The 27860-nt window shown below is 34.6% G+C and overlaps 1 long non-coding RNA gene across 1 annotated transcript; it reads right to left on the bottom strand.

Annotated features, from left to right (window-relative positions):
• Positions 1 to 235: 235 nt before the first annotated feature.
• On the bottom strand, positions 236 to 3259 carry LOC128779798 (uncharacterized). Its single transcript, XR_008425872.1, has 3 exons — positions 3188 to 3259; positions 1940 to 2070; positions 236 to 761 (listed from the first exon to the last, which is right to left on the bottom strand). It is a non-coding gene; the product is annotated as an uncharacterized lncRNA (long non-coding RNA).
• Between the last annotated feature and the right edge of the window lie 24601 nt (positions 3260 to 27860).

The raw sequence follows: 27860 nt of genomic DNA, 5'->3' as shown, positions 1-27860 counted from the left end.
AAAAGGTTCAGAATCATTTATTCAAGTAAGTTATCAAAATGAGATATGGAAGTGGCCAACTAAGTTTATTGGTGATTTCACTGAAAACTCTTTTGAAGACTTCTCTGAAAGCAGAATTATACCTTCAGAAGAATACTGAATGCATCAGTTCTTCATACTACATATCTAATAATAAATCGAAGGGACTATAATTTAAAAAATTATAATTTATAATAAGTCCAGGCATATACACAGAAGGACACACACAAAAACAACCAAAATGAGAAATCACATTTTCCTGCCTTCATAGAACCAGAAAAATGGATAAGGTGTCTATATCTTTCTAAGATATTCCTTACTTTAGAAAGGAAAATCCATACATAAATATCAAATTTGGCTCAAATAACTTTTCCAAATTAAATCTAAAAATTTATGCTTTAGAATCTAATAGTTACTTGCAAACTTTTAGTCAAAGGATTTGGGTGAAGAGAGTAAGAGGAAAATCTTCATCTTTCATGAACATTTGGCAACTTACTTTCAATAGCCCTTGACAGTATTACTAGAGAAGACTTGTAGGAAAATACAGAGATTTCCTGGCAATGGTGTTGGAAGAGCTGCCTTCCCCATGTCTCTCAGGCTCACTTTGTAAATTATGTGAAACACTTTTAGACAGACACTGGTACTCATAAATTATACAGCTCATTTGCATATTCCAGTCATGAGACATTATGCAAAGTGACACGATTTGCATAATGGATTCCTCTTGTCGCTTCACTTGCTGTCTGCTTTTACAAAACAAAATGAAATAAAATGAAAGCATGAAAAGGTGAAAGCATCAAGTTCCCAGCCTTACCCATCTCCTTCCTAACTATAATATCAATCGCTTTCATTTTCTATAGGGGATTGGGATGAAGGGGACAGAAAGCACAAATCCACACACATACATACATACATACAAACAAACAAACAAACAAACAAACCCCAAAGAGCTTTCATATGGATTTTCTTCCTTATTACAATGTACCTTTTTAATTGAAATACTTCACCATAAATAACCCATCTGTGTCACGAGGGATGGAAACAAAACAAAACACTGAGATAGAGAGAGTGAAACTATGGAACTTTTTCTTTAAGAAAATCTGCTTTGTGTATGATATTTAGGAAAGGGGTAGCCTTGCTCTCCTCATAACTAAAAAAAAAAAAAAAGCACCAAGTATTTTTCTTCTTACTGAAAAAAAGCATATTATGGATGAGATAAATGGTCTGGGGGAAGGATTTCCACGCTCCCCCCTCCCCAAGAACTTCTGAAGTGTTTTCCTGTTTTAAAAGAGGGAGGAGAAAGGGCTGTGCTTTATTTTAAAAATATAGAAAGGCTGAATATACTGTAAGGATGAGACAGTACCACGTCGACTTCTATCGGCTCTACTCCAATGAGCAGGCAACATTCCCTCAGCAGTTGCTAGTTTTGCTGCGGGCTTTCCCTGCCCCCCTGCACCAGTGCAAAAGGCAGAGTGTGCCAAGCGGCTGGCGTCTGTACCCTGTGGGAAAAGTTAACTGTAATTCTTCGGCTTTTAAAATCAATTAACCCGTGTGTTAATTAACGTCAAGTCGACGGGAGGAGGAGAAGAAGGGGAGGGAGGGAGGAAAGAAAAAAGCTGCAAGGGCGGATGGCAGAAGAGTTGGCACAGTGCCATCCATTCAGGGGCAACGCCACAGTTTCGTGTGATAGCAGCAGCGGGTATATGTTACGGGGGCCCTGAAAGCGGGCCAGACAGTGCGGTAAAGCCAGGGGAGATTATCCAGACCCCCAGGAGCGAACAGCAAGCAGCAACCGAAGGCGCAAGTGCCAGGATTACAGCCTAGGCTGCTCCAACTATGAGCCCTTCCTCGGACCCAGAGACTCGGCTACTTGGGGTTCGGGGGTCTTTCACACCAGAGACATAAAGCTGACTTTAATCACTTTTTTCCTTTAAACTTGATTCTGCCGCAGTGGAGCCAGCACAGTGGATGCTTTCACACCCAGCAAGACAAAGGCCGTCGTCTCCGCCATGACACTGTTCCGTTCCAAGCAGAGGCCGGGATCCTGGACTCCTTGAAAAATCAAAAAGAAACAAGGAAAACAAACAACAAATACAGCAACAAACAGAAAAAAATTAACAACCACCAAAATCGTGTACCCGTTTGCCAATGCCAGGGCTGATCTGGGCATCTGTTGCAGCAGAAGGCGCTTGTGTGGGGCTATTTTTTTTTTTTTTTTTTGGCAAGCTGTTGGCTTGTTTGCTATTCAACTTTGTTTATAATTAACTTAAAAAACACCATTCAGCTTAGTCAACAACAAACAAAGAGAAAAAGCAGACATCGGAAGAGAAATGCCATAGGAAGCGGCTTGAATGCATGCCACAGCCAGTGCCACTTGCCATTCGGAAAACCTCGGGGAAAGATGCCAATTCTACAGCTCGGAAGAAGGAAGAGAAGGGAGCATAAAGGTCTACAAATAGAAATCATAAGGAAAGAATACCGCTTGTACAATCCTGGATTGCAATTGCACACAGCTTCTACTGGGAGAAGAGAGGGAACATTTAAATGGAGATATAGATGGGTATAAATTAAAAGATAGGCACTTATTGATTGCATATAGACACATGTGTAAGGCTGTATGTGTATGTAAATACACATATTTTCAGACAAATTAAATGTTTAGATATGTATAGATTTTTGTCATAGGTATGGGTATGTATGTAGGTGTGTATGTTTAATCATATATACACACATATGTGGGATGTATGCATGTGTGAGGAAAAGGAAAGGAAGATAGGAGAGACGAGGGAATGTGCGTATGTGCATGTATGTGTGTGCATACCTCCCACTTTTTGACCCAGGTATACACAGAAGACAAAATAAAAATCATACTCCAGCAGCAAGCAGGCAGTCAGAGATTTATCTACATTCACTGCTATCACCAGGGAGATGAATGGGGCCGATCTGAAGCCCTTTTACAAGATCCACTATGGGAGTGAAGGAGGAGGAGGGATGCCACACGGACATGCACAAACTTGAAGGCAGAGGGATTTGGAAGGTGCTACTTAGGAAATCCTGGTGGCAAAACGCAAGGGAGAAGAAGGGAAAAGAGGCTGGTCTCTCTCTCTATGTTTTAGTTGGTTGTTTAAAAAAACCTGAAAAAGGGTTTCAGGAAACGGCTGGTACTTACGTTGTCTGCGTTGCTGTGGATCTTGAAAGGTGTTCTGTTGGCACCGGGCGCTGAGCCAGGGGCAGGCGCTGGAAACAAAAGGGAGAGACAAAAAAGAAATAAAGTCATTCAATGGGAATATTAATTGCTGCTCTTGCGGATTTTACAAAACACACAAACTGTTTTCTTTCTCTTTCTCTTTTTTTTTTTCCTAAAATGTGGATTGGCGCGTGTCCCTTTCGCATGGAATATACAAGTAGTATGGGATTTACAGCCCAGTACGGGACTCAGGATTAACCGCGCTGGCATCTTTTTGGCATATTCTTCCTTTTAATGAATGAGCTTTCGCTGTTAATGAGGAATAATCGTTTGGCTAATGAGCTTTGAAACATTAAGAGAAAAGAGGTTTTTTCCGTTAATCGCTCTGATGCGACTGCATGGATGGATTACAAAAGACAGGAACACAGTACAAAGGGGGGGAACCTCTCCTGGAGTGGGAAAAGCACCGAGATGGGTGATGTGTCCCTGCGTCTTTCCTTCCTTCTCTCTCTTTCACTCTCTGCCAACTGCTATGGGTTTCCATAACTCCGAAATCAAAGTGGATGGTCGGGAAGGATTATTACAAAGAGTGAAGCCTCTGCTGTTAATGTCTCCAGTGTTTAATAATCATACAGTAGAATGGTTTTATGCATATTTCATTTGCATATCATTAAACCGTGTTAGCGAGGGGCATTCAGAGCCAGGAGAAGTACAAAGTTGGGGAGAGAGGGAAGAAAAAAAGGTCCCTATGATGCATATCTTCAAACAGGGACTTGTTCCATGATCTGTCTTCTACTTTTTCTAAAATCCTTATGACTTGGAAACCTTTGAAGTTGGATATAACCTTGGATTCTTCTAATTCCTGCAGAGCGGTATATTTTTAAAACAGCAGACATGTTCCTGCACTAGACAATTAAAGGAATATAAACTCCAGTGGGTTGAAACTAGTAGCTCTTTGGGGAATGCAGTTGCAGAGGCTTCTACAAATACCAACACACACACAAAAATAATAAAGAGCATCATATTAAAAGAAAGCGAAGACAAGAAATATTAACATGTGGATTACATTTGTTTCTTTTGGGGGGTAGTGAACTAAAGAGAATGAAGAAGCCTTCGGTAATTTATCCCTTCATTAATGAACAGTCACCTTTTTATATGTGTTTGTTTTTGTTGTTTCCTTTTGAAAAGTGATGTTGTCACTTTTGAAGCAATTAATCAATTATTTGGTAGCTCTCTGATCTTTTTCTTCTGTATCGGACGGGAAAGAAAGGTGGTGGTTAGGGAATATGTGTGTATTGGGGGGATTTGTGGGTAGAGAAGGAATATAGTGAGTTCTTTGTAGATCTAATACATGCACAACATATTAATTGAGAGCTTTTAAAGCTCCCTCAATAGGCTATTTCATTCCTGGTAAAACAGCAGCTGGCTACACACTGTTGGTGACTCTTCAAATATCATTTTAAGTATTTTTATTCTGTCGCTGTTCTTGTTGTTCTGTTTTTCGTCATTCAAGAATGAGAATATATTGTCGTCCTTCTTTATCAAGTCTCTTCTCTTCTCTGTCTTCTTGTTCACTCCCAATTTCCAAACTGTAAAACAATGTTGATGTAATATTGAATCCTGATGCACAGTCTAACTGGCACAACTTGATTTGGAAATGAGGTGCTGTTTTATATTTAAATTATCCCTGCTCCTCCCTTATCCTCCAAAGCTTTGTCTTGGCTATGAATATTCAGATGAGGCATGATGTGATTACACTGTACAATTACTCCTATCCATGGTGGTGGCAGGGGCTGCCCGGGAGACAGAGAGCCAGACAGCCTCCAAGCCAACACGGAGTTTGTTTTCGGTATTTTCCTATCTCCTTGGCGCTGTGGCACATGCAGATGTCGCTGTTGTTCTTTAGAAAGCCCTAATGATATGCAAAAGCATAACGACTCAGTATGGACAGAAAGCATCAACGAAATATTATGGATGTCTTTAAGAAACGGGAAGAGAAAATCCTGACTGAAGGAATGTCCACATAAATTATTTTTATTTAAATGAATTCAAAGGATGGGGTAAGGGCAAGTCAGTGGAGTCACATGGAAAACATGCATAATATTAATATGCATAAAGAGTTCTCACCGAGGAGAAGCTCCTCACTACAGCTCATGGGACAAACTGGCTCATTAGGAAATAGCTCAGAGTGACTACAGCATTTTGCTATTTCAATTTTTTCTTATTTTAAATGAAGAGTCAGACAGATGTGTTTTCTTTGCATGGCAGCATCGAGATGGATCCAATTTGTGAAATTTGCTACCCAAATGGTATTTCTAATGGAAACGGAACTAAACAAGGGCACGGATATAGAAGGGAGGGGAGAAGAGAGAATATACGAAGATGAGTATATTCAGAGCCACAGCATAATATTTTGTAGTACAGGAGGTTTTCAGAAACCATCTGTGCTTCATTAGTCCCAGATGGGGGCTCCTGTTGCAGGGAGCTATCAGGGTTTATCAAGATGAGCACTGAGACAGGCCTGTTTAGGTCTGAGGCTGAAGAAAGCAGCGGCAACTTGGTGTCTGTTCCCCGCCCCCCCTTCCCCAGCTGTCTACAACTCAGAAGCCAAAAGTACAGCTACACCTAATTTGGGGATGCAGTAGAGTGTCTCCTGGTCCAGGTATTTGTGAAAGAGGGAATTCTTGGTGCTATCATAGAATATATTGCTAAAGAACAGATAGAATCACTGGTTGCTTAAGCAGGCCTGATAATGTTCATGTCAGTTAATTCTCAGGGTAAAGATACGGTGGTTTTCTGATGTTTTTAGAATGTTGAAATTACCAGCATGGATTAGTGCATGTTTACGATGAATAGAGGTAAATACATAGTGAGTGAGCCTATTGGGTAAATTCAGAACTGATAAAAATATTTGGAATATCACTAAGGGCCTCAAAGGATTAATAAAAAAAAAAAAAAGGCAAGAAGTAGCAGTCAGAAAAAAAAGAGATTTAATTACTTCTCTTGGTCAGATGGATATAGTTCAAATTACTTTCATAAGTCAGGTTAAAACTGTTTTATACTTCTGTTTAAATTACTGAAAGACAAAGATTGTTTTGCTCTGGTCTGTGTACCTGCACAAATGTCTACTTGATGGCATGATATTGGCCTGGAACTGGTCTCTTTTTACATGTGAGCATGTAAGCATGTTCTAATTTCTGCCACTCTTTACTACTATTCCCCAAAACTTCCAATTATAAGTCTCCTTTATAACATACACACACCCACATTTCAACTATTATGTGATTCTCAACTTGTACAGTATACCAAACTACAGAGTACAATGAATTAATGATTATGTGGAGAATGTCTATTGAATCTGAATCTGAATCAGGCCTCTAATCTCTTCCTTTTTTACCCCTGTTGACAGAATTATGGCTATTAATTATTAAAACAATATATAAAAAGAATTTAGTACAGTATTTGCACATAACAAGCACAATATAATGTTATATTTTAATGTTACTACATTATTTTTTTCAGAGATTTGGTTAGTTTTTTAAGGAAATAAGGAAAAGAAAATAACATTCAATCTTTACTGCTACTACTAAACAGTGATACAGGTAAAAGGTTTAGTGACAAACATTAAATAGGTATCCATTGTGGATAGATTGTGAATTATCAATAATCAAAAGTCAAACAACAGCTCACATTAATGCAGTTCATAGCAGGTCCATGAAAGGGTCCCTTTAAAAATGTATGTATAATACTCTGATTTCTCTTCAAAATGCACAAATCTTTTGCCTTTTAAAAATGTATGTATAATTCTGAAGTGATGACCACGTTGCATGGTATCTGTAGTCTCTCAAGAGAGTTCTATCATGGTTTGTGTAGAGGGCTATGGGAACTGAGGGGTGACCATTAGTGACCACACTGATAGGATAATGCCAACTTCCAGTCATTTTTTAAAACAATAAGTTATATTTTCGAATAGGTGATAAATTAACTATTTTCAAGTGTTAATAATTTAACTAATGTAGAAACCAAAATGTTTCCTTCTTCTTCCTATTACAGTCATGAGTTTCTAACCTCACTCTAAAATTCATAATCACTTACTTGTTTCTTGTTTTTCCTTTCAGATACTAGTATGTTATATCCAGATATTAATAAGATATTAATACATTTCCATCCTTATTTTATACAAATGGTAGTGAATTTCCTTAGAATTTTCTGTAAATGCAGTAATTTCATCTCTGAATAGGTAGCTTAACATCTGCATTTGCAGTAACCATGTCCATTAATTTTTATCTTTAACTTGCCTTATTTCATTGGAGGACATCTAGAACAATGTTGAATAGAAGTGGTGAGTGTTGAGACTAAATATTTTGCTTGGCTTCCAGTCTCAGGGGATGTCATTACCTTGTTCCCGAACTTAGGGGAAAAAAAATTCAGTCTTCCATCAGTAAGAAAGATGCCCTTTAACAAGCATGTGAGGTTTCCTTCTATTCCTTGTTGCCAAGATATTCTTTTAAAAATCATGAATTGTGGTTAGATTTTTATCAAATGCCATTTTTGGAAACCAATAACAACACGAAATTTGTCAGCATGGTGAATTACAATGAACGACTTTCATATGTTGAACCAACCTTGCAATCCTTGGACCAACCCTACTTGGTCATTGATGTCTTCATTTTGTTTTTTGGGTTTTTTAAAAAACATATTGCCATATTTGACCTGGTAATATTTTGTTAGAATTTTTTGAATCAATGTTCATGAGAGATATTGATGTATAATTTTCTTTTCTTGAAATGACTTTGCTAGGTATTGTTTTCAGGGTTTTGCTGGCTTTGGGAATAAATTGGAGAGTGTCCCCTCTTCTATACTCTGAAAAAGTTTATGTAAAATTATTATTTATCCTTAAATGTTGGATAGATTATACCAGTGAAGCTTCAGACCTAAAAACCACAGGCAATTTTTCTATTATAAATTTAATTTTTAAGAAAATTATCAGATTTTCTCAGATTTTTCTCAGTCTACTCAGATTTTCAATTTCCTGGGTTAATTTTGGTAAGCTGTGCTTTTCAAGGAATTTGTCTATTTCATTTTAGTTATCAAACTGATTGGAACAAAGTTGTTCATAATATCCTATTATTATCCTATTTTTTGTCTGTTAAAGCTTTAGTATTATCTCCTCTTTCATTTGAGATTTGGTGATAAGGGTTTCTTCTTTTCTTGATCAGTCTTTTAAAAATCAATTTTATTAATTTTTCCAGAGGGTCAACTTCCATCTTTTGATTTCTACTCTTAATTTTATAGTTTCTTTTCTTTTACCTACTTTGGGTTTAATTTGCTTCTCTTTTCTCTAGAATCACAAGGACAAATCTTATTAGGTAATTAAGTTTACACTATTCTTTTTTTCTAATATAGATGTGTAGAGCTGTATAACTCCCTCTAAAGTATTCATCCTATGAATTCATTGTCATTTATTTGATATTTAAAAAATTTCTCTTGTAATTTCTTCTTGGGCACATGTTATTTAGAAGTGTGCTGTTTAATTTCCAGATATTCAGCTATTTTCTAGGAATCTTATTATGAATTTCTAGGTTTCTACTATTATGAATTTCTATGTGTTCAGGTACTATATTCTGTATAATTTTAAGTCAGGAACTGTTTTGTGGCCTGACACATAGTGTATCTTTTTAAAACTGTATGTGTGCTGGAGAAGAATGCGTATTCTGTCATTGCTGATACCCTGCATTAAACAGTTAAGTTCTATCTACTTATTTTCTGTCCTTACTGTTTTCTTTCTTCTACTTTCTTTGGGTTGCCTTTTCAATTTTATTTTTAATTTCTTGAGAATGTATTTATATCACTGATTTTCAGCCTCCTTTTCTTTTTAAACATTCATTTAAAGGCTGTACATTTCCTTCTAAGTATAGCTTTAGATATAACCTCCAGGTTTTTATATGTCATATTTCTTTGTCATTTGCTTCAAAATATTTTCTAATTTACATTATTTTCCTCTTTGGCCTATAGGTTATTTATACGTTTATGGCTTAAATTCCACAGCTTTGGGGATTCTCAAAATTTTTAGTTATCTTATTGTTATTCACCTTTATCTTCTCTTTATTGTTTTCCAGGTCTCTATGGTCATTGTCTATTCTGAATGATTTAAATCTTTTGACTGCTTTTGAGATTTGTTTTGAAGCAATTTTGGTAAATGTCCACTTGAAAAGAACGAATCCTGCCATTGTTAGGTGCAGCATTCTACATATAACTAAGTTACATTGGAAAATTATGTTGTTGAATTCACCTACATTCTTACTGATTTTTTGTCTGCTTGTGTACTTGTTTTACTGGTTACCACAAGAGAGGTGTCTTAAAGTTAACACTCCTGAATTTATGTATTTTTTTTTAGTTTTGTCAATTTTAGCTTCATATATTTTGTGACTGTGTTATTAAATGCACACAAATTAAGAATGATTACATTCTGTTGTACTGACGTCTTTAAAAATTTTTATTTATTGATGTGAGAGAGAGAGCAGAAGGGGGGAGAAGGCAGAGAGAGAGAGACAGACAGAGATTGAATTGCTCCACCCATCTATGCATTCATTGGTTGCTTCTTGTACGTGTCTTGACCAGGGATTGAACCTAAAACCTTTGTGTATCGAGATGATGCTCTAACCAACTGAGCTACCTGGCGAGGGCCTGTTAGAATGACCTTTTAATAATTATGGCACATACACCTTTATGTCTTGCCTTACAATCATCTTTGTCTAATGTCTTGACAGTTGTTCCAGTTACATTTTGGTATACCTGGAATATAGTTCATTTTGTCATTTTCAACTTTTTCTGTGGTTTAAATTTTATCTTTTATCCAAAATAACAATTCTGTCTTTTAACTGGAGAGTCAATTTATATTAATATTTAAAATTTCATACCAGTACATACCATTTTTGTTTCCTATTGTTCTACCTGATTTATGTTCTTTTACTCCTTTTTTTGCATTCCTTAAGATTAACCAAGTATTTTTCTTATTTATTATTCTTTTATATTAGCTTGTTAGTAATATATTATTTTACTATTATTACCCTAAGCATTACAATACGCATCCCTGATTACTACGGTCTATTATAAATTAGTACTCTTATCATTTCCTAGAGAGTACTAGGAAACCTTAGTCTCATTTGCTTACCCCCACCATCTTTTGTTATTGTTAAAATATATTTTATTGTTCATATATTTTAAACCTCACAAGATTTTTTCACTTTTTTATTGTACAGTCAAGATTAATTCAGATGTATCCCATATATGTGTTAAGTATTATTCTTTGTTCCTCCACTTCCATTCTTCTTTCTTAGATTACTTTTCTTCTATTTAAATAACTTCCTTTGGTATTTCTTTTAAGTTGGGTCTGGTGTTGCTAAGTTCTCTCAGTTTTTGTTTGTGTATAAAGTTATTTCATTTTCAGTTTTAAAGGATATTTTCACTGAGTATAGAATTCTAGATTGGCAGTTATATTCTTTTAGTATTTTAAAGATGTCATTCAATTGGCTTTGGCCTCCATAATTTCTATTGAGAAGTCAGCTGACAGTCTTATTCTTGCTGCTATGAAATAATGTGTTTCTTCACCTTCATTTAAGCCACAGATAACCCAAGCAGGATAAAAACAAACAGCAGCACACCTAGGAACAACACTAAATTTGCCCAGTCCTGTTTCTTGATATTCCTGGAAAGCAATGAATGGATGTAAGACATTGAGTGTGAAAATTTTAGAGGCTTTGGATGGTAATATCTTCCTCTGAAAAGAATGTACCCTATCATCTATGAGGCAGTGGGGTAGAACAAGGACAGATCATCTCAATTTCAATAGGAGTGTAAGTTGATTTAAAGCTAGGTTATAGTCTTTGTAAAGCTTGGGTTACATCTGATTCACCTCATCTCCTAAGTCCCATGTACTTCCCAATGCTGTAGTGATGAAAACTCCATTTGGCTTTCAGCAGCTTTCTGCTCAGCTTTGTAGCCTTTTATCCTAGTCAAGAAAAGCTGAAATTCTGAGATATACTCTCATTATAGAAACCCACTGAAAAAAAGCCATCAGAAAAGGAAATGAGGACATTTATTCTTTGTGAAACTATTTATTCCTAGTGATCAAAATTTCCTTTTCCAAGTGCCTACAAAAAATAACTTTTAACTAACTGATTTTAAAACCAACACAACATTTTGAAAATTGGGAATGATTCTTCCTCTTATTGAGGCTTATGGCACCTCTCCCTATCTGCCTGTTCTCTCAAAAACATCTGTACTTTCTCAAGCTCAACCGTAGATGCAGTTCTTCAAACTCAACTGCAAATTCTCATAATACTTTTGAAAGTAAAATATCTGGGAGAGGGGACTTGAATTCTAACAATTAATTGTTCTATTTTAATCTCTTAACTGATCCCCATTAAAAGTGTTATTCTTGTCCTTTCTTATATGAAGGTCATTTGTATGACAGAGAAGACAGGGAAAAAGAATTTGAAAAATAATTCATTTCCCCTCTCCTCCCTTCTCTCCTACTCTTAGTAATTTCTTAACAGAACATTAAAATCCTGCAAGGCTTTCTGTTTTACTTTCCCCTAGAAACAACCCACAAATTGTCTCCCTCATGTGCCCCTCATCTCTTTTTTACACATTTATTATCTAAAATTAATCAAAAAGATCCCTATGAGATCACATTGCTCTTCTTCACTTATCCCCCTCCCTTTTTTCTCTAACAATTTCTTTATTTTATTCATCAATTACTCACTAAGTTCCTACCAATATACTTACTATGAACCATATACAATTAAACAGACAGACACACTCCTGCATTAAAGACTGGTTTATAATATACGTGACAAACTAATTACAGTACAATGTGATATATGTTAAGTGCAATTTTAGTGTTATTTTGGAGGGCTTCCTATTTTTCTTGAGCTACATTTAAAAAGATAATGTCTATAAAGTTATACTTATCTTTAATCTGAATATTTTATAGTCTCCTTTTCTGAAGTCCAGGATAACATTGTTCAAAAAACCTTTCTGCAATTGTAGAAATGTGATGTCCAATAGCATAGCCACTAGGTAGTACAACTGAAAACTGAATCTTTAATTTTCTCTAATTTTAATTAAAGGTGCTAACTTATTGAACAGGTAGCTATAGGGCATATGTCTGATTATGTCCAATACTCACCATTTCTGGCTATTTTAAGCTCTGAGATTAAATGACTACTTTCTTCCAGGGTTATAATTTTTTTCTACCTCTCTGAGAAGTTTTCAGTTGGTCAAAATTAGGTTTATATAATTAGTTTTCCTATCATTTCTTCTATCTACTGAGGATGCACATTATTAGCAAAGCAAAACATAAATCTATCAGAAATTGTACTTTTGGTAGAATGAGACTGTGTGCATTTGAATAGCTGAATCTATATGATCATTATATCATGAGTTTGAAATATCTATTTCTTATTTGGCGAAGCAAATTGTCTATCCACCCTAAACAATTACTTCTGATCCCTATTTTTATGCTTACCCAGATACTTTTCATCATGTTTTCAAATTCTGCCCCCTACTGACATAATGGTCATTAAAGTTATGTCTAGAATAAGAAATGCAGTTTGTGATTATGGAAAAGATTGCAACAAAATAGCCAACTCAGGGATTAATACCATGACTTTTAACTTATTATCGCAGTGCTTAAATGCATTTCTTTACATGTGCATATAGATACAGACATAATACATGTATTTCATGAAAGCAGAAATAGTGTTTACAAAAAGGTTAAAATAAATAGTTAATAAAGTTAACAAATGCAGCATAAGAAATTTAGTCTTATGAAGTATAGGATGTACTATATTAAGAATGGATTGCCAAATAAGATTTAGAAATTTCTACTAGGTTTTTATAAAAAGTCAGAATATACTATTTTAATAGAGAGAATTAGATTTTAGGTTGTCTGAAAGTGAGTAAGAGGTAATACAAAAATATCATATGGCCTCTTATAACATGTTTCAAATCTGAGTATTGTTCATGTATGTATATGTGCTCATTGCATACATGAAATATATTAACTGATTTTTTCCTAACAAAATATATCTGGCTGTCCATATTTTAATGGACATCAATATATAAGGATAATAGTTCAGGCTTTGGATTAATATAAACCTAATGATTCTGTAATGTGTAGCTCTAATTATGATGGTTTCTGACCTCAAAAAAAAGTTAGCAGCTTTCCCATGGTATCTTTTTGGCAAGTATTTCAAGCGACTATAGGTATCAGAAAGCATTATTTAGAGATAAAGGGAGAAATCAAAAAATACCTGGAAACAAATGAAAATGAACACACAACAGCCCAAAACCTATGGGACACAGCAAAGGCAGTCCTGAGAGGGAAGTTCATAGCAATACAGGCCTACCTAAAGAAGATAGAAAAATCTGAAATAAACAACCTAACCCTATATCTAAAAGAACTAGAGGAACAACAACAAACAAAGCCCAGAGCTAGTAGAAGGAAGGAAATAATCAAGATCAGGGCAGAATTAAATGACAAAGAGACTGAAAGAAAAATTAAAAGGATCAATAAATCCAGGAGCTGGTTCTTTGAAAAGATAAACAAAATTGACAAACCTTTAACCAAACTCATCAAGAAAAAAAGAGAGAAGACCCACATAAATAAAATCAGAAACGAAAGAGGAGAAGTTACAACTGATACCACAGAAATACAAAGGATTGTAAGAAATTAGTATGAACTACTAAATGCCAAGAAATTGGACAACCTGGGCGTAATGCTAAAAAATTTAAGATTCAAAACAGATAATTAGGAAATTAGTCACATTACAAGACAATTTTTGTTATAGGCTTCAACTAGAAATCAGCTCTTTTATACATTTAAAATAGTATGTTTTTAAAATTTAAACAATCACTTTCAAATTTTCAGAAAAATTTGTCTTACACAGAGCAAGATACTCCTATATTTGGGTTACAAATGCCATAATTGTTGGCAAGGGTATAGTAGAAGTGCTTCAAATTATTTACTATTATATTTATCCCTTACATCTAAGATCTTATGATGTGCAAAGCACTTTGACATACACTGTATCTTTTATAAGAAAAGCATCATAAGAAGAGGAACTGATACTAATTTTTTATGAATAATGGCACTTCATTTTTTAAACTTTTTAAAAAAGATTATTTATTTATTTATTTACTTTTAGAGAAAGGGAAGGAGAAAGAGAGGGAGAGAAACATCAATGTTTGGTTGCCTCTCATGCGTCCCTAACTGGGGACCTCGCCCACAACCCAGGCATGTGCCCTGATTGGGAATCAAACCCGTGACCCTTTGGGTCACAGGCTGGCACTCAATCCACTGAGCCATACCAGCCATATTAGAATAATGGCACAATCAAAATGGAAAAAATATGTTTATTATTTTACAATATAAAAACAGCACTTTTTCAAAAAATTGCTGAGCTCCTAAAAAGGCAATATGGCAAAGCATAGGCTTTGGAGTCTGTAAGACCTCTGTTGGAATCCTAGTTTTATTTACTTACTAGTTATATGACCTTGCATAAGCTACTTAACCGTAAATACTTCATTTTCCTTACCTGTGAATTGAAAATTCTAGTCTAATTGACTAAGATTAAGGGGAAAAATTTACATATCCTAGAGCAATATCTAGTATATAGCAGAAGCTCAATCAGTTATAATAATAGTAATAATAATAATGTTATTATTATAATTAAAATTATCTGTCCTTTTCCATTGCCCTACATAACATTTCAATACAACTTATGTGCAAAGGAAACTATACGGTATGAGACAATGACTGGTCCAATATCGTAGCTCAAGTCAGGAAGGGAGGTAGACGTAAAAGTCTGATTTAGAAGCAGTTTAGTACAACTAGGGAAAATAGAACTCATTAGGGAATCTCAGATTATCCCCACACAGGTTTAAATTTATGATGTTGAAACAGGATAAAAGTTATATTGAGAACACTATAGACAATTTTCTCTTAGAAAGAGTAAAATGGAAGCACTTTTGTGGTGTGAATGATGAATGAAAGAAAATGGAATGGTATCTGTGAAATAAGAAATAGTATCATATAAAACAGGGCAGGGTGTGGGGAACATGTGGCTGGAAAATTCTGATTTCTATAAGCAAATTAACTCACTTAGATTGATCATATGGATTTATAAGAACAAGGATAAAAGCATGACCTACACAGTTTTGCATAAAAAAAAAAAATCTCTGCTCCAGAGTAAAAGATCCTAATGAGTCTCCTCACAAATGTGCGCTGTCAGTTAAACAAGGATCCTCATAGATGGAGAGCAGATGATAGCTAGTGGGGACGGGGGAGGTTAGGTGGTAGAGGGATTGAGCAAAAAGGAAAAAGGACTCTTGGACATGGGAAACAGTGTGGTGATTGCTGTGGGGAGAGAGTATAAGGGGACTAAATGGTAATGGAAAAATAATACAGTCAAAATTAAATTTAAAAAAATAGATAAGAATAAACCAGAAAAAAAGTTTCTTGCTTAACATAATCCATCATAATTATTATATTAACAACTGAAATGATATGTCCTATTTACATAAAATAACTACCATATTTGCATTAACAACATTCATTCATTTTGTTGTTTTCTTGAAGTTTAGACAGAGTGGAACATTTAGAGAGAGAATTAACTATTTGAAAGCCCATTATATAGGTGTTTATATCAACTGCGTAACTTTTATTTGCCCATGTTACAGATGAGGAAGGCTAGGTGATAAGCCTAAAGTAATTGCTAGTACATGGTGGAATTAGACACAAATCAAGATTTTTAAACTAGTAAATAAATGTTCTACCCTCATTCTCCTCATGCTTTTTCTAGATCAAATATACTGGGTTCTAGTAGAAAATTTAGGATGTATGCTAAGTGAAAGGCAGACTGGTAAAGAAATGCAGAACTGAGTTAGCAACATGGGAAAATACATGTACCTGATTAGTGGTAAGCACTGAGGAAACATTATTTGATCTGGCATTCCCCAATTCATCCTCCCTGCCCACCCCCAAGGCAGTTCATAATTTTTTAGTTTATAAATTATACTAAAATATTATAGAAAAATAATAGCAGCTTGCTTGAAAACACCCTAACAGCTGCATAAGGCATACAATAAGCACTCAATAAATGTCTGACTTAAGTGATTTAAAAAATGAATCATTAAATACTGAAAATCATTTCATGACATAGAAAGCAAATCAACCAACATTCAAAAATAAAGTGCACAGTTATAAAGATGAAAACACTAAGGTGTTGCTATATTATCCCCTGACTATCTTTTATGATTTCCCTACACAAAGGATGTCCAAGCAAAAAGGGAACCATATTTTCTTATTGTAAGCATTTGTTTAGTCTACGGATTTAAAGGCTGTTTGGAACACTGGGTCTGTAGAGAGACAGGTGATTGTTCTCTGCCGCAGTTCCAAAGTCCATCTTCTTTACCTCATCAATTTGCAACTTGATAGGGATGAGGGTGAGGGAAGAGTTATATTGTACTCCCCGGAGCAGGGGGCTGTTTTCTGCCTGTCATTCTAACAACCTCCCAGAATAAATTGCTACTTAGAAAAAGGAAAGTCAAACATTTATGAAACATACTGCTATTTAGAAAAAAATAAGACTTGTTTTGCAAATAGTAGCACTATTAAAAGAGGGAAGAGAGAATATCATCAGTCATTTTACATTACATATAAGCAGTTTATTAAAGAATTAAATATTTATAGACTATAAAGCAAGGCAGGCGATGAGTTGCAAACAGCTTGCTGAGAAGTACATTATAAAACAATGAGTCTGTCAGTTATTGATAAAGAATGGAGAGTGCAAATGCTTTAGAAAATCCCTAAGTTAACTATGATTTTCCATACTAGCAAAATAGGACATGGTAGCCAGTAATGTCACACCAACTCAAGCTCTTGTATATGCTAAAGGCCTTCAGTGAACAAAATGTGTACTTACACCCTGATTCTTTCACCGCTATGTAATACAGGGGAAAGGTCTGCAAAGTACACAGAACTCTTGGGCAAGGGCTTTAGTGGCTGCTCAGCTCCAAATTAATAGATGTTAGATCTAGATACCCATATACTTCACCTCGTTTTCTTCAGACTTTTTTCTTAACAGATAAATAAGGCTATAGATTTTAAAACACAGATATTGCTCCCTTCCTTACAGAATTATATACATTAGAGATCAGATCTCCCAATCTAATCCCCTGAGTTTAGAGAGGAGGCAACTGAGACTTAAAGTGGTTAAGTAATTCATCCAAGTTCACACAACTAGTTAATAACAGAATCAGGACTAAAACTTGGGCTTCCTGCCTTCTAGATCAATATTCCTTCCATTGCATCACCTCTTTTTCCTAATCTGTTTTTAAAATTAGAACTCAGAGCTCTTTCTGTCCATAAAATCATTCCTCAATTAGAAACTGTGGACTCTTTCTTACATAAAATTATATTTCAGTCTCAGCTTGGCAAATGGTTTTGTGAAGAAAAAAGCTTTAAGTGGATAAAAGTATAGTAAAATTATTCTCTGAGAAAAAAAGGAGAATATAACCTGCCTATCCAAAGTCATCCTGAAGTTTGAGATAACAGGGTACTATTAATGAAACATTGGCTCTTTCTTGGATAAATTGATGATATAGCATTCTTTCATACACTAACTAGCTGGGAGAATGAATTACTTTTTGTCTTGTATGAGAATGACTGGTCAAGACCTAAAGGTGTTCATAATTTTAAATGCTAGAGGAAGTCATCTTTTCTTTACTATGTGAGAGTCATAAGCATTTCTATGTTCTGGATACACTAATTTGGAATTCTATTCATTTCTATTCTCTGCCTTCAAATTTAAACAGTCATTTGGTTTCTACATAATTGAATTTGAAGTTCTACTTGTGGTCTGCAAATTGGACAGCAGACACAATGCAAGTCAAAAAAAATTATGGATCAAGTCCTTTGTGCTGGTATGGAAGCTAAATCACTAGGTAGTTTGTTTTTAAAAACTGAACCGCTAATGCCCCTGCTCATAACCCCACTACCACTTTTTAAAATAATAATACCTGAATTAAAAGTATATCATATAGAGAAATCCACTTGGAATACATTAGATTCTTCATACAGCTTTCTTCATAGAGCATGATTTTGTCTTCTTCATGAAAAAGAATAACAACTATTTTTAGTGTATAAATTTCCTCATCTCCCCAATTCCCATCAACACAGAAAAACAGTTACTTGTACCTCAAAATGATATAGAGGATAAAACTAACACTTAGCTGGTATTGTAATTGAACATAACTAAAAACAATGCTTGGTTAATGATTGAGAATAGCTTTATATTTCATGTAGAAGTAAAGATATCTATATATTAAAGTATATCACTCCATAAAATAATGAATGCCATTGTTCTTTGAGAATTTTCCCTCCCAAAGTTTTCTAAGATGGAAGGTATCAAGGAAATTCAACTTGCTTTGTGTATATTACGTATAAATGAGTATATATATAGTTATAACATTATTTTAAATGTCATCTAGAAAATTTGCTCCATTGATTAAAGAAAAAATGTAAAAATTCTAGGTTAACTTCTGTTAGAACTAAATCTACAGGTTGAGGAGACAAAAAATTGTCAGAAACAAAGTTGAAAAAAACACTAACCAAGGTGATTCAACATTTAGTGACCAAAAAACGATCCATTATGTTAATGAGTGCTCTTCTTAAGTGGTTACTAAGTGTTATCTGAAGAGAATGGCTTAGTGTGTATCAGCAGCCAAAACTGTAATGAAAAATAAAATGCTGGCACCCCTGAAAAGGCATACTACATGGAATGAATCCACAAAGGCACTTGTTACCTGAAACTATGGGACACTCACATTAAATATTGTATGTGTAGTTCTGGAATCTTAAAAATACAACATTAAGAAGTGGGGAGACAAGCTTAAAAATATTACGAAGCTTTTGTCTGGAAATCTGTGAATAATAAAGGTTTTAGACAGGATAAAACTGATTTACCTATATTTACCAAATCCTATAATTAGAGTTATCTCTTGGAGCTTGGAAGTAGTAAACCTAGAACACACACAATGAAATGAAATGAAATAGGATTACTTGACATAGCAAAGTAAAGTTTCAGAAATTGTTACTTCAAGGAGAAACTAGATTTTAAAACAATCTAAACAAATAAATGGTATTAGATTTACAATATATTATTAAAGAGAAACTGGGATGTTTTCTTGTTTGACAACAGAAAGTGCCACAGTGCACTCTTCAATCCTTCGGTTACAAGGAGTCAGAATCCTAGTGTATTTTCAGTATCACAACTGTATGTTGTTGTAAATGTTATTTGTAGTTTGCCTTAATTTTTTTCATTTTTTAAATTATTTTATTGTTGTTCAGTTACAGTTGTCTGCATTTTCTCCCCACCCCTCTACCCCACCCCAGCCAAACTCACCTCCCTCCCCCTTGGTTTTGTCTATGTGTCCTTTATAGTAGTTCCTGAAAACCCTTCTCCTTACTGTCCCTTCCCCCCTCCCCTCTGGCTATTGTTGGATTGTTCTTAACTTCAATGTCTCTGGTTATATTTTGTTTGCTTTTTCTTCTGTTGATTATGTTCCAGTTAAAGGTGAGATCATATGGTATTTGTCCCTCACCACCTGGCTTATTTCACTTAGCATAATGCTCTCCAGTTCCATCCATGCTGTCACTGTAGTTTGCCTTAATTTTCAATGGGGAAAAAGTAAGTATGATTAAGTTCATTTAATCACTGCAAAGTTTAACAAGGCAAAAAAAAAAAAATCTAATGGCTTTAAAAAAAATCAAGGTCAAAGATTAGGAGGGAATTACTTTATGACTCATTCAGTAATAACCACAATGTTAAGTTCTCTATCAATCATCTTATAAATAAAAAAAATCTATTGCAAAAAATAACAGCTGAAAGCTGTTACAATTTGGTACGGCTGGGAAAAAATTTATTAGAAATCAGTTTCTGAATTTCCTCATTTCCAAACCACAAGGGTGAGGAATATTCATTTGTGTGTCATGATATGTAAACCTAACATGAGTAAAGGATTGGAAAGCAGCAGTGTTACCATCTTGAACCCAAGGTATAAAGAAAGACTCATTATGAAAGGAAATGTATCAATGAAGACAGTAAATTAGTTGGTTTGAGAATAATTTCTTGTCTTAAGGGTTTTCAATTTAATTTGAGAGACATAAATTTACTTATGTGAAAATAAAAAGTATAATAAACTAAAACTATTATTCTCAAAGCCAATTGTTAATAACTGGGTAAGTCAAATGTCCATAGACAACTAAAGACCATAGATGTTTTTCTTTGTTTTCTACATTTTATCTTTTAAGGCAAGACTATACTACGTGTTTGTCTAGGAAAAATTAGGTATCAGGATAAAGTTATTATTTCTGAAATATCACCCTAATGACAGATTTCTCTATGTAAACTGAAATGGAAGGAGCTGTCTCATTCCCAATAGGGTCTCAGAGAAAGCAATAGCTTCATGGGAGGTAACTCCCATGTACACATGGTAAGAAGGGACAAGCTGTGTTTTATAGAATTAATCCTCAGAGAAATATATGGATCCTCAGGCAATGTTTGCAAACAGTGTACAATAGGTTCCATGGAGTGAGTGTATCAGCCAAAGTGGCTTGTGTGTAAAGTGAGCACCAGCATGGGATTCACAGCTTGTGAATAACGGTGTAATGAAATTTTGTGTATGTATGTGTGACTACTTAATTTTAAAGGCACCAAAATTTATAAAAAATTAAGAGAGAGAAATAACACCTGACAAAAAGTATTTTAAATATTATCTTGATTAATGATAGATGAAGTATAATGAGGAAAGGATAATTTAAGGAATTTAATATAAATGACAACAAAAAATATAACTGTCATATAGATAATTATTATTGCTGTTATTCTTATCAAGAAGAAAATGATCACTTAATTATATCCGTTGCTATAATCAGGGTTTGCCTGGATTATTGCAATAGTCTTCTAACTGGTCTCCCTGTTTCCCACTCTGGCCTTCCTACAGTATTTTTTTTTTTTATTTTTTTTTTTTTTAGCATAACAGCCACAGAAATCTGCTCACGTCATTTCTCTGCTTAATAAACTTCCTGTGAGGTTGTCACTGATCTCATTCGTAGTGAAAAATAAAGACTGTACAGGGCTCTATACAATCAGGCCCTCCACTCCCTCAATGATCTCATGTACTACTGCTCTCTCCCTTTCACACTCTACTCCGTCATGATGGCCTCCTCAAACTCACCAGGCACACTCGTAGCCTTTGCACATGCCATGGCCATTTTCTGGTAAATCACTAGATATTATTATGGTTTATCCTTCACATCCTTCAATGACACCTTCTCAATAAAGCCTTCCCTTCATACCCTATTTTAAGTTGACAACACTGCCAATCTCAGTATTATTCCATATTCCTTGTTGCTTTCTTTTTTTCCAGAATGCCTACTTAATAGAAATATGATTTACTTATGGAATTTATCCCTCTTCTCTCCTTACTAGGATATCAACTACACAAGGTCAGGAATTTTGTCTGCTTTGTTTACTGCTTGCTGAGTTCCTTGGTGTTTACACTGTACCTAGCATATAATATGCACTGGAAAAATATTGGTTTAATCAGTGGAAGTCACTCTAGTACAGTGTTTAAGTCTCTGAAGTTAGACTGCCAAATCTCAGATTCTGGCTTAACCATAACCCGCCTTTATAAAACTTTAGTTTTTTCTCTATTAAAATAGGAAAAATTATAATTTCCACCTGTGGATTTCTTGTGAGAGTTAAATTAGATGTTCCATCTAAAAGCTTTTAACAACTTTCTTGGATGACCAGTGGAGTTACTGGTATCAGATTTGCCTCACGTTCATGTTCTGCTTGGTTACCCCTTCATACACTTTAGTGCGGGAAGTGCCTCCAGACAGAATGCTGGGACAACTGTGAGCAAACTGGACACAGTATATGAAACAACTGGTTCTAGACACTGGACAAAGGGCAATATGGGGCTATGACCCCTGAGATAGGAAGTAAATAAAAGGAAATAAACAAGGCAAGCCCCCAGCTTTCTGGAGGCACTTTCCAGACCACAGCCTGGGGCAGGGCAGGGAGCCAGGCAAAGCATGGCAGTTCCTGTAGCTGAGGAAACAGAAATAAAAATTTAGGGAAGCCAAAGTGTCTGGAATTTATGCAGGATAACTAAGAAGTGGAGGATCCAATGAGAAAGAAATCTAAAAAGCTGTCTAGTGAGTGATACCTTAGAGCAATGGTTCTCAAAGTTTTTGGTCTCAGAACCCCTTTACTTGCTTAAAAATTAAAGACTTCAAAGATATTTTATTTATGAGAATTATACCTAACAATATTTGGTTTATTAGAAAGTAAAATGTAAATTTCTAAAATATTTGTAATTTTATCAATTTATTTAACTATAAAAGCCACATAAAACATATTTTATGACACAACAGTTATAGTAGCATTGTTTTACTTTTTATGTAGTTATCTTTATTTTCTGGCTTAAGAGAAGACATTTGGATTTTCATTTTTGCTTTTGAGTTCAATTTGTTGTAATATCACGCCATGTAGCCTCTGAAAAACTCCACTGTACACTGCTGAGTGAATGAGAGTAGAAGGGCAAATAACATGTTAGTATAATTATAAAAACAGTTTTTAACTCATGGGTCCTGATATATTATGAGGTATTTTTAAAAGTACAGACTCCTGAATGATATCAAAGATTCCCAGGGGACTCTGGCCCACACTTTTTGTCCCACAGCCTTTGGCCCAATACTCAACTGCATAATATGTGTGGGGTGAAACTCCACAGTACCGGGAAAAGAACTGCCAGGAAACTGTAAAGTCAACAATTTCTGGAGCTCACGCAAGATTGAAGATATCCAAATTCTGACCAGCTATGTGAAGAGACTTGCCCATGCAGGGCATTTAGTAAAGCCCTTGGGAGGATCGTGCCTCAGCTAGCAGGAGGGATAAACTTAACTCTTGAGTAAAGGCTACTTTAGACTGACCAAAACAGCTTTTAAAAATAATCCTCAAAAGCATAAAACTGATCAATAAGTAATTTAGCTGCCTGATAATAAAAGTTCAACACATTTTAACAGAAGGCAGTAAAATCCAGACCCAACAGCATAATGCTCATTCAGTTAAAAAAAATAGCACTATATATGCAAAGAAGCAAGGAAATGTGACTTAATTCTTGGAGAAAAAGCAGTCAGTAGAAGACAACCTAGAAACAACTGAGATGATAGCAAAACTTTAAAAATGGTTATTATTAATATGTGCAAGGACTAAAGAAAAAAACATGAACATAATGATGAGAGAAATGAAAGATATAAAAAAGTACCAAATGGAAATTCGAGAGTTGAAGGATACCTTATTTAAAATGAAAAGCTCACTAGTTGGGCTTAAAAGCAGAGGAACTAAAGACACAGCAGCAGAAACTATCCAAATAGAAGCACAAAGAGAAAAAGGAAATGAGAAAAAAGTGAACAGAGAATCAATAGCAACTGGACAGTATCAGCTGATCCAACATATATATGTGATTAGAATCCCTGGAAAAGGGAGAAGGGCATAAAAACATGTTTGTAGGAATAGAGGCTGAAAATTTTCCATAGTTGATGAAATGTGTAAAGCCATAGATTCAAGAAGCTCAATTAACCTAAGCAAGATAAACCCAGAAAGAACAGTACCAAGGCAAATAATTGAGTTATTGAAAACTGAAATAATAAGATCATCTTAAAAGTAGCTGGAGGAAAAAGAAGATACATTATAGAAAAGTAAATAAAGACAGTAACAATTCCTGATTTCTCTTCAAAATCAATTAAGCTATAAAAAATAAAATATCCTTAATGTGCTGGGGGTGGGGGCTGTCAACTTAGAATTCTATATCCAGCAAAAAGAACCTTTAAATATGAAAGTGAAATAAAGACATTTGCAGATAAACCCAAGCCAAGAAATTCCATTCCCAGAAGATCTAAACTAAAAAAAAAAAAAAAAAAAAAAAAATTAAAGCAGTGCTTCAGGAGAAGAAAACTGGTAGCACATGGAAACATGGATCTATGGGGGAAATGGACTGTGTACGAAATAGCTTAAAATGTGGATGAATATTAAATTTTTTACCACTGTAGAAGATAATTGACAATTTAGAGAAATAATTAGCAAACCATAGGCCAAGAGCCAAATCTGTCTCTATTTTGGAAAACACTGTTTCAGTGGAAAATAGTCAACCTCATTCTTTTATGTATTGTGTATGACTGATGGCTGAGCCAAGTAGCTGCAACCATACGGCTCATCAAGCAAACAGTATATACTATCTGGACCTTTACAAAAATGCTTGTTGATCCCTAGTTTAAAGCAAAAATAATATCATTATATTGTGAGGTTTGTAACCATGTAGAAGTAAAATATTTTATAATAGTAGAACAAGGGTTAGGAAGGGGAAATAGAAATATTCTCTTGTATAAAACAGTTGTATTATACAGGAAGTGGAAAATTATTATTTCACAATAAATTGGAAGATGTTAAGATGTATGTTATAGCCAGAAAGCAATCACTAAAAAAAATTAAGCATATAGGTTTGGCTAATGAGACAACAGAGGAAATGAAATAAAAACATTCAAGTAATCCAAAACAAGGCAGGTAAAAAAAAAACAGATGAGAAAAAGAGAAAAATTACAAAATTTTGATTTAAACCACTTATATTGAAAATGTAGATTAAATGTAATGTAAAATTAAACATGAATGGTCAATCTATTAAAAGTGAGAGATAGAATGAATAAAAAAGCAAAACCTAACTACATGCTGTCTACAGCAAACAATTTAAATGCAAAGATATGGGTTTAAAAGTAAAAGGATTGAAAAATACATTAACATTCACCTAAAATCATGAGAAAAATTAATATGGCTATATTAATCATTAGACAAAATGACATTGGGGTAAAGAATATTATCAGAGGCAAAGAAGGGCATTTCATAATGATAAAAGGGCAAATTCATCCAGAAGAAATACACATCCTAAATACATATTTACTTAATAACAAAGTTTCAAAATACAGGATGGAAAAATTGAGAGGCATGAAAGAAGAAACAGACATATCTATAACTATAAATTAATGACTTCCACAGTCTGGATATGTAGATAGAACAAGCAGATTTAAAGTCAGCAAGGATATAGAAGAATAAAAGCACTGAAAACATAGAGGTGCTCAATAAATATTAGCTGTTGTTACTGTATTATACATCACTAATTATAGCTAATAAACATTTAAAATGTGACAGAAACCCCCTAAGTAGATGTGATAGGAGCCACTTATTACAATGGCTCAAGTATATAAATTCCTAAAGAAGTAAACAGTCTATCAAAAGAAAAGCTACACTACATGTAGGGCTGATATTAGTATTTCAATCATACTATAGTATTTCAATGATAATACAGACTATATAAAATTATAAAAGCATAATTTATATATGATACTTTTATAATACTTGAGGTGGTAGCACAAAATTTTACAAGCCAGAGTTGCAAAACAGTATTCAAGTTTACAGATTAGAGATTATGCAGCATGGTTTCTTACTCTGATGATGACATTGAAAATTTCAATACTCAATTCTTTATATCAAGTTTTTAGCCAAGTGTCACATTCCTATTATATTGTCTTTTTTAATTAAATAAGCTTTAATGAGACATAATGTACATACACTAAAGTTCATCCTCTTTTTAAATTTTATTTGACAAATAAAAATTTTACATATTTAAGGTATACAACATGATGTTTTGCTATCTGTATACATTGTGTGATGACTACTAATCAAACTAACATATTGATCACCTCCCATAGTTAACATTTTGTGTGTGTAGTGAGGACACTTCATACCTACTCTTTTAGCAAATTTCAAGTATACAATGCATTGTTAACTACATGGTGACTCCATGCTATACATTAAGTCACCAGAACCTAATTATCTTATAACTGAAAGTTCCTACCCTTTGATCAGTCCCTTCTCTTTCCCCCCACCCCCTTGCCTCTGTCTGGTAACCACTATTCTACTCTCTGCTACTTTCTGTTACTATGTGTTTGACTATATTTTTTAGGATTCCATATATGAGATCACATGATGGTTGTCTGTTTGTGTCTAGCTTATTTCACTTAGTAAAATGTCTGCCAGATGCATCCATGTCATCACTAATAGCAGGATTTGTCTTTTTCAAGGTGGATAAAATTCACCTAAGTTTTGACAATTGTATTGAGCTAGAAACCAAGGTACAACATATTTTCATCACTCCTGAAAGTTCCTCATGCCCTAACGCAATCAATCTCCTCCTCTTACTTCCAGCTTCTGGTGACAGTTGATCTGATTTCTGTCCCTATAGTTTTGCCTTTTCTAGGTTTTCACATCTTTTGTGAAAATACCAAGAAATGAGGATTTCTAGGTCATCTGTTTGAAATGTGTGCTCAATTTTATAACTACCAGATTCTTTTCTAAAAAGAATGTACCCTTTTGCATTTCCATCAGCAATGTATGGCAGTTCTAGTCTGTCCCCATCCTTCCAGCAGTTAGGATTGTCAAGGTCTGAGAAAAGATTTCAGACATTTTATTAGATGTAGTAGAGGTATCTCATTCTGGGTTTTAATTGACATTCCCTTAAGGTCTAATAATACTGAACACTTTTTCCCATGTTTTTTTTCCATTTGAAAATGTGCTTTGATGAAATGCTTGTTGAAATCTTTTCCCACTTTTAAAATGTGCTTGTCTTAGGCCACTGTTATCAAAACAGCCTGGTACTGGCATAAAAACAGGCACATAGACCAATGGAACAGAACAGAGAGCCCAGAAACAAACCCAAGTCTCTACGGTCAATTAATATTTGACAAAGGAGGCAAAAGCATAAAATGGAGCAAAAATAGCCTCTTCAACAAATGGTGTTGGGAGATCTGGACAGCTACATGCAAAAAAATGAAACTCAATCACCAACTTACACCATACACAAAAATAAATTCAAGGTGGATAAAAGACTTAAATATAAGTCATAACACCATAAAAGTCCTAGAGGGAAACATTAGCAGGAAAATCTCAGACATCCCCCACAGCAACATCTTCATAGACAAGTCCCCTAAAGTGAGGGACATAAAGGAAAGAATAAACAAATGGGACCTCATCAAAGTAAAAAGCTTCTGCACGGCTAAAGAAAACAGCATTAAAATGAAAAGAGAACCAACTGTATGGGAAAACATATTTGCCAATTATATCTCAGACAGAGGTCTGATCTCCAAAATATATGAAGAACTTACACGACTCCACTCCAGGAAGACAAACAACCCAATTAAAAAATGGGCAAAGGACTTGAACAGACAGTTCTCCAAGGAAGACATACAGAGGGCCCAGAGATATATGAAAAGATGCTCAGCATCACTAGCCATCAGAGAGATGCAAATTAAAACCACAATGAGGTACCATCTCACAATGGTCAGAATGGCCAACATAAACAAATCAACAAACAAGTGTTGGAGAGGATGTGGAGAAAAGGGAACCCTAGTACATTGTTGGTAGGAATGCAAACTGGTGCAGCCACTGTAGAAAACAGCCTGGAATTTCCT

This window comes from Desmodus rotundus, chromosome 12 (assembly GCF_022682495.2).
Source record: "Desmodus rotundus isolate HL8 chromosome 12, HLdesRot8A.1, whole genome shotgun sequence".
Classification (NCBI taxonomy): domain Eukaryota; kingdom Metazoa; phylum Chordata; class Mammalia; order Chiroptera; family Phyllostomidae; genus Desmodus; species Desmodus rotundus.
This window is presented reverse-complemented; position numbering and strand designations above follow the sequence as displayed.